General features: G+C 38.0%; 1 long non-coding RNA gene across 1 annotated transcript; it reads left to right on the top strand.

The window, feature by feature from the left end:
• The first annotated feature begins 1132 nt into the window (after window positions 1-1132).
• On the top strand, window positions 1133-7305 carry LOC149821641 (uncharacterized). The gene is made up of 2 exons (XR_016425932.1): window positions 1133-2133; window positions 7115-7305. It is a non-coding gene; the product is annotated as an uncharacterized LOC149821641 (long non-coding RNA).
• Window positions 7306-8766: the final 1461 nt, after the last annotated feature.

Genomic DNA, 8766 nt, shown 5'->3' with positions numbered 1-8766 from the left:
GTTTGGGTCAAACCTGGACCTAATTTATAGGCCTAAGCCCAGCAAATGACAGGCTGGGTTGGGTTGCGCAATTCATTGCCAACACAGTGAAGAATCAAGAGGAGCTTAAAGCCTGAATCCCTTGAAAGAGTTACTTATGCTTACAAACAGTAGAGAAATTCCACAACTCTTTTAAATTACGTTCTTCTTGAAGTTCGGATTTTGTATTTCCTGAATCTCCTTTCAAATCCCTCCAACACTGGTCCGGAACAAAGCTTTATTTTACTATACCGAGAGATTTAGAGGGTTTTGTCTATTTTTTTTTAAACATTTCCAAACAGTATTCAAACTCAGTTTTTATAGCAGAAAACATATATTAGATTGGCATTTTGATGCTTAGATGTGTTTTAGAACCATAAAAAATCAACCTCTCATATTGCACTAGAACTTGATGAAGTAAAAATAAAAAAATTTCATTAAATTGATGGTGCCAAGATCAAATCATGTTCGATTCGTCCTTCAAATTATAGTTTATCGGAGATTCGAAAATCGCAATGATAAGTACATCGACATTTTTATGAAAAAACAAAACCATACAGATAAAGTTAAGTGCATGGTGTTGATGTTTTGTGTTCATGACTAATTGAAGTGTCCATTCGGCATGATCTCTAAGGGTATGTTTGATGTGCCGTTCCGAGCGTGATTTAGACGAAAATTATGCTAGGAACTGCAATTTTCAACAAACATTGGAATCGATGGACGACGTTCCGTGCATCCGCCGCGTTCTTATACGTATGTTGTTTTCGTTCCACCCTCCCCCCGTTACAAAAATAACAGGAACGAAAGGAACAAAAATTTCTTGACGGGCGCGCCAAACCATCTCGCATGCCCGACTCTCTCTCTCTCTCTCAAAGCTCTCTCCCTCTCTTGTGTAGCAGCCAGAGGGGCAGCAGTGGAGGGCGGTAGTGATGTTTCCGACGGATATCGGTCGGCCCCGACGAAGGTGCCTATCGCCAAGGTGTCGGAGGAGGCAAGCGATGAAGATGGGGATGCAGTTTTGGAGGATGGGGAGGATGGTGTTTCTGCTGAACCATGGTTGTTGGGGTCGGGTTGAGGAGGTGGGTGTTGGGGAAGAGGGGAATTTATGTTCTGAGAAAGTGGGGGGATTGGGGAAGATTGGTGTTGCGGAGGTTGGGGTTTTGGGTGGTGATGAAAATCTGATTTTGGGAGTGACCCAGTTGGTGAAACTATCGGTTCAGGGGGATTGACCTTGTGGAGGTGGAGAAGGATGAAGTGCCACCAGAATTCGGGGCCGAACAGCTGTATTGAAGGGAGTTAGAGGTTCGGAGGTTGTGGGTGATGCGCAAAAGCAGGAAACCAGCGATTTTCAGGATGCGCATAGTGGCCCACACTTTTTCTCCCTTATATCAGATGCTACTGGCATACTTATGAACAAGCTTGTTAATTTTATTCCTATAGATCAAGCTTATGACTCTATGAGAAAAATAGGCCTCCATGGAGAATTTCTTGCCCACTTTGGTCTTAGAGCTGGAGCTTGTTGGGAGAAAAAAGAAAAGAACACTGAAGAGTTAGCTTTCTGGGTGGATCTTTTGCATAAACAATTGCAGCGAGCTATTGACAGGGAAAGAATATGGTCAAGACTCATAACTTGTGAAAGTATTGAGGTTAGAGATTTTGATTTTCCTGAGTAAATATTGTTCTTATTTCTTCATTTTATCGTTGAATTCAGGTTGTCCTTATTGGGACACCTATAGTCAGCAGTTCCTGTATGTTTTTACCAATATTTGGATTCTTCGTTGCACTAGGAAGGAGTACCCAATCCTTTTTACCAACTAATGGTGTTGATATGAAGGATGATTCTGTTGAAAATCTCATAAGGTTTTGTTTCATTTTTTGACAGACTTTATTATGTGATTCTGCCTTTGAATTGCATTGTGTTGCTTCTTTCTTGGTGAATAATTCATTACTGATCTCATGGCTATTCTAAGTATCTAATAGGTGGAAGTGTTACATTTTTTTTAATAATAATAATTATGATATTATTTTTCCCATTAGGTGGTTTGTGAAGAATTAGAGTGGCTTCGCTTCTATTCAAATAGTTCAGGCAATGAGTCATATCAAGCACTTGCCAAGGTCTGTTTATAGTTCCTTGCATAAGTGCAATCAGGTCTTTTTCAGTTGGATGTTGCTGCTTAACCTTCTGTGTATGATTTGTTTTAGAACATGTGAACTTCATTATCTGCTACATGTCTGGCTATGCTCTTTATGAATTTCACTAGTCAAAATTTTGAAAGTTTCAAGTCTAAATATCATGCTACGATTGGGGAGTACAAAGGAAAGGGTGGGAGTTTCTTGCTTGGTGATATTGAGACTAGTCAAGGGGCTTTTCAGGTGTTCTAGCTACAATAATATGAAAATTGTATGACTTGCACGTGACCTTGATATATAAATGAAGAATGAGAAAATGTTCAGTGTTGGAATTTCACTTAGGACTAATGTTGGTGTTAGCTGGTGTCAGTTTTGATCTTTTGAATGTACTTGGAGTCTCTCTTAGCTTTCCTTGATAATATAATTCACACTGGAGTTGATATCCCTGATATTTTGCTATTTGATACTTTGTATGGTCATGAATTGAATTTGCATGGACTGTGTGAGCTGCAGGGGACTTGCATTTCTCCATCATGTGGTAGGTGTGGTTGAGATCTTGCAGTTTTTGTATACATTAGTAGGCTTTTCTAAAGTAATACCTCATGAAATTTAAACTACATGACCAGCTCCCCTTCTTAGTTGACTATATCTCTAATTGCTCTTTGATTTTTATCATTTATTAGAGATCTTTGATTTTTATCATGTTACTTATTGTAATTTGGTTTAAGAACTAGAAGTTCATGGTGTCTAATTTGAATTTTGGTTCCAAAATCTAGAGTTACAATTGACTTAGAACTTAGCCTGCAGACTTGATTGACCCAATTAATTCTTGGCCTGCAGACTTGGGATTGTAGACTCACTTAGGCACCTGAGTCTTAGTTTGAGTTTTGATCTAGTTGGGCAAGTAGCCAAGCCTCAGGTGATTTGATCAAGCCACATAAGACTTCAGTTTCATGCGCTTAGTTGGAAGTCAATCTGTGCTAAGTCAATCAATTAGAAAACTGACACGTAGGTGGCCTTTCTGGTGGCAATATATCTATTACTATACATGTAGTATCATCTCTAAGTCCTTTTGCCTTTAAAGCTTCCTGCAAAGATTATAACAATAATGATTCAATGTGAGATATTACTTGTATCTATGAAACAACAGAATGTAAGAGGACATTCAGTGGACTTGTTTCTATGGCAACAACACCACTACCATTTATTTCATAACCTGATATCATGGTATTGAATGAAACATCCTTTTCAGGCATTACGTCAAAGACCAACCTTGCACTTTCTGGATCCCCATTTTTCATGTACATATCTATAAGACCGCTACCAACATGAGTTTCTAAATCCCATCGCCCTTTAGCAATGCCATGTATCTGTTTTCCTGTATCTACAGAAGCATACTTCAGAACAACAGTAAAAGTGTGTTGATTAGGCTCAATGTCACTATCACACATTTCTATAAGAGGCTTAGTGCTTCTTTCCCATGATTATGTTTCAAATAACCATTGATCATTATGGTCCATGATATCACATCCCATCTCCTCATCTTAACAAATACCTTCCTAGCTTCACGTAGAAACCCACACTTTACAATCACATGGCCCATAGTTGACATGACACCCGAATTTGTTGGACCTACTACCATATTAATACTGCTATTATGATTGCATGGCCTCTTCCTACTAAACTTGTCGTGTGGAATCTGTTTTTTTTAATTGAATTGTATGGAATCTTTTCATCTGAAAGTTTTTGAAATTTTCATGGAAGAAATCAAATCATTTCTATTTTGAGTCATCACATGCCTGAAATAAAATTGTTACTAAGATGGGTTGCGTCATTTAATCTTCTAGAGGCTGTTGTGCATAGGATCACACTCCGGTACATTTGAATTTTGAACTATATTGATAAGCTGAAACTTATTATATATGTATCTCTGCCTCTGATTTCTGTTCTCCTGTCCATGAAATTGGTTAAAATTAAAATTTACAAATACAACAAGGCATCACTCTGCCTCTCTTCATTTCTTTCTTTCATATTTTCTTGTTAGGTATTTACTTTTGTTATAGCCAGGGATGCCTTCCAATTTTGTGGATTCAAATGTCTTGTTAAATTGAATATAATTGTGTTTGGAAAAGCAGAACCACGTACTCTATGTTCAAGAAAACCATCCCCACATGTCCTTTCTTCATGGGAGCAATCAGTTTATTCTATTCTGCGTGAGTGAGCAACTAGTAGGAGTATGGGGGTCGTATGCAATACAGTCATGAAAGTGACGCAAATGGAGCTTATAGTCATCAAAAACTCAGGCATTTGGCTACTGCATCAAATAATCCTGGTTTCTTTTATGCAGTAATTCATTCACCTGTTTGAACCTTTACTATTGTCTTTCCTTTTACATTGACATGTTTTGGTGCACCTAGCATGTTGCTTATCAACTTTTGGAAAACTATGCTTGGTTTTTTCTCTCACTTGAACGATGTGGTCAACACTTTTTAAAACCAAAGTACATCAGAAAAACCTTATCTAACCTAAGTCAATACTTGGTTTGATTAAAAGGTATTTGTTTTCTGAAAATCATTTGCTTGTCCAAGATTTTAGGGCCTAACCGTCAGTAAAGTAAAATCCAATTCGAGAATCATATTTGGGGCAAAAATCCAATTTGAGATCCATATTCCAGACAAAAATACATATTCAAGGCAAATATCCAATTCTAGATCCATATTCGAGGCAAAAATACATATTGGGGCAAAAAATCCAATTTGAGATCCATATTTGAGGCAAAAATACATATTCAAGGCAAATATCCAATTCTAGATTCATATTTGAGACAAAAATCCATATTCGAGGCAAAAATACATATTCAGGGCAAATATCCAATTTTAGATCCACATTCGAGGCAAAAATCTATATTGTGGCCAAAAATCCAATTTGAGATCCATATTTGGGGTAAATATCCATATTCATAGCAAGAATTCAATTCTAAATCCATATTCATGACAAAAATGTCATTCAAGATTCATATTGCGGACAAAAATCCATATTTAGGGTAAAAATCCAATTTCAAATTTATATTCATGGCAAAAAATCATGATTTTAGATATAATTTCATAATTGGATTCATATTTGGGTAAAAAACCGTAATAAATTGGTTAAAACGTGTAAAATAGTGGATGGATGGGGTCATACAATCCAAAATAAAGTAATTCGATCCATTATCCATGACTGTCCAAGTTATCCTCGTATTGTCATCAAACAATAGACATTTGGAACATAGCATCTGAGTATGGTTCAGACAAACATTGGACTTGGAACATATGTTACAGAACGAACAAAATAAATGTTTTGTTTCATCCTTTTTGTTCATTTCGTTCAATCCTAGACATGCCATCAAACTTACTTACCCTAAGGGTATGTTTGATGCACTGCTATCGGCGTTATTCAGATAAAAATTATGCTAAAAATGGCAATTTTCAACAAACATTGGACGCGGTGGATGACGTTCTGCACGTCCACCACGTTCTTATATGCATGTTATTTTCGTTCCACCCTCCCCCCTGTTACAAAAATAACAGGAATGAAAAGAACGAAATTTTCTCGACGGGCGTGCCGAACCATCTCGCACGCCCGACACTCTCTCTCGGAGCTCTCTCCCTCTTCTGTGTAGCGGCCAGAGGGCGGCAGTGATGTTTTCGGCGGATATCGGTCGGCCTCGGTGATGGTGCCGATCGCCGATTCGTCCAGCACCTCTCTCTGCCATCCCACTGCTCGCAGCCCGACCCTTCGCCGATTGTTGGGAGATCCACTGCGGAGCCCCAATCGCCCTCCCCGATCCCGCCTGCCCCAATCGCCCTCCCCAATCGCCCTCCAACGACCCGACGCCACTTCCAAAGCTAGGGTTTACGCTAGAGACACCCCTTTTGGAAAGGGGTTGCTATTGTCTTAGCTATTGCTGTTCGAGAATCCTCCTGTGTCGAAGCCAATGAGAAAGCATTGGAAGCTGGAAGGAGACACCTTCTCACTCTCTCTCCTTGGTGCCTTGTGTGGTCGCGGCATCCTTCATGGATGCCACCATTAGGAAGACGACCAAACATGTTCCCTGCTGAACCGTCTGAGTGTTGTGTTGGTGCTGTCGAAGTAGGCTAACTATTGGGCGAACACTGACCAACGTTGTAACACCAGAGCTAAGAACATTTTCCCCTTTTCCTATGCTTCTGGAAATTTAATTACGTGACTGATTTTTTTTTTGGATAACTTTTGTGTTTGTTCTTTGTTTAGACGTTTAATTAGGATCTATTTTTTTGGACATATGTTATTATTTCGTATTGAACTTGATTAAGCATTGAATCTGATATATATTTGTTGTTGTTAAGAAACCTTCTTTTCTGATTTTTTATGGTTTTGCTGTTCACAAATGTATAGCTGAATGAACCAATTGCGTATTCTGTTTGGGTTGAATCAACCCATTTATTTTATGCATGAAATTCAGCTTCTTAGCAATTCCTGTCTAGGAAAGAACTACATTCAGTTTTGATTTGTACTGCTGAGGCATATGCTAATAAACTGAATTTTTTGATGATTTAAATATGAATTTTTGGCTTGCTCAATGTTCTTTAAGGACAGAGGTGGACTATGGGAGGCTCAGAATACTATAATTCACCAATAAGCATGATAGGTGCTACAGGGAACCCTTTGTTTTTAAGGGTGTAACAACTAACAAGTATCAATTTGCATCGGATACTATGTACATGCAATTGATTTGCCTCAAATTACATCTCCATGTCAGTCGAGCATCAGTTCCTTCTGTGAATCAGCTTTTCTGCTTTGTTTTCTTCTACAAGTGTTAAGTTTTATCAAGCACGCCAAATACCGTCGTTGTTCATATATTTTATGGCCTTGCTATGATTCTTTTTGTTACTTTATTTTTACTTAGCATTTTCTCATCTCTCTCTGGTTAATCTTGTGGATGCAGATAAAGAGGGAGATAAAGATTTTGCAGAACCTTTGTGGTATATTGTTAGAGATCAGCACTCAAAGACCCCCAGTCTAATATTTGAATATGTCAACAATGCTGACTTCAAAGTTCTTTATCCAACATTATCTGACTATGATGCATGATATTGTATTTTTGAGCTGCTGAAGGCAAGTCTATGTTTTTTCGTATATTTGTTGCAGTGCTTATGAGAAAATGTCAATTGATAATTTCTTTTTTTGTTCCTGTGCTTCCCATGGGGATATTCTTCAAAAAATGCGCGTTCCTTTGGTCATGACAATCAAGTTTTGAGTTGTTACTGCAATTCAGCCACTGAATAAACACCAAGCGTACATCTGTTTTTCATAAAGCTCTGCAATCGTTCTTGGTGACGACACTACGATCCAGATGAAGTATCCTCTTGTGTATCTACCTTATGTAGATTAACATTTGCCAATTTTTTAAACAAATTTTTACCTTTTCAACGAGCAGGGTGAGAGCCTCAGTGCCAATATGAATGTGCCTGCAATGATCATGTCTGCTTCAAATGCATTTGCAGGTTACTTCACTCCTTACCAGTCAAGGTGACTTGGAAAACGCGATACCAAGAGAACTTAATGCTTGCTCATTTGTCTCAAATTTTGAAAGTATCTCATATTCACTTAGCTTAATCTGCTGCAGCTTTTGATTAGAGAGCTCATTGAACAGTTCTAAGGTTAGAGTTAAGGTTCTGGTTTGTCGACATGTTGATAGTTCTCTAGAAATAAAAAGCTTACTTGTTCATTATCAATTGTTAAAATGTACCAAGCTTTTGATAGAGATAATTTTCATTTGACTAATTTTCAGCTTTTCTGGTGATTAATCAAACTTATTATTTCTGGCCTTGGGGGGGGGGGGAAAGTTCAATTTGAGATTCATATTCGAGGCAAAAATATATATTTAGGGCAAAAATCCAATTCGATAACCATATTTGAGGCAAAAATCAATATTTGGGGCAAAATTCTAATTCAAGATCCATATTTGGGGCAAAAATTCAATTTGAGATACTTATTTGAAGCAAAAATTTCATTCAAGATCCATATTTGCGGGGGAAATTTAATTTTAAATCCATATTCAGGGCAAAAATTTATGATTTTAGATATAATTTCATAATTGGATACATATCTGGACAAAAAATCATAATAAACTTGTTAAAACATGTAAAATGGTAGACGAATCAGGTCATACAATCCAAAATGAAGTAATTCGACCCATTATCCATGATTGTTCAAATTGTTCGCATATCATCATCAAACAACGAACATTTGAAACATAGCATTTGAGTACAGTCCAAACAAACGTTGGACTTGGAACAATTGTTACAGAACGACCATAACCAATGTTATGTTCTGTTCTTTTTGTTCATTTCGTCCAACCCTGGACAATCCTTCAAACATACCTTAAGAGTATGAAAAGCCTAAAAAGCACACATTTGTTACGTGGTGCAGTCCACCGCCTCCGTATTTTTATGATATTTTCGTTCCACCCTCCCCTCTTACAAAAAGAACAGAGATGACAGTGGGGCGGGGGACAAGGTCTCCACCCCCGCCTCGCCTCAAGATTAGAACCTCCCTCCCGGGCAGGAATGGATTTTAACCTCCACCCCCGCCTTC

Source organism: Nuphar pumila, chromosome 11 (genome assembly GCF_984573655.1).
Source record: "Nuphar pumila chromosome 11, dmNupPumi1.hap1.1, whole genome shotgun sequence".
NCBI lineage: Eukaryota > Viridiplantae > Streptophyta > Magnoliopsida > Nymphaeales > Nymphaeaceae > Nuphar > Nuphar pumila.
This window is presented reverse-complemented; position numbering and strand designations above follow the sequence as displayed.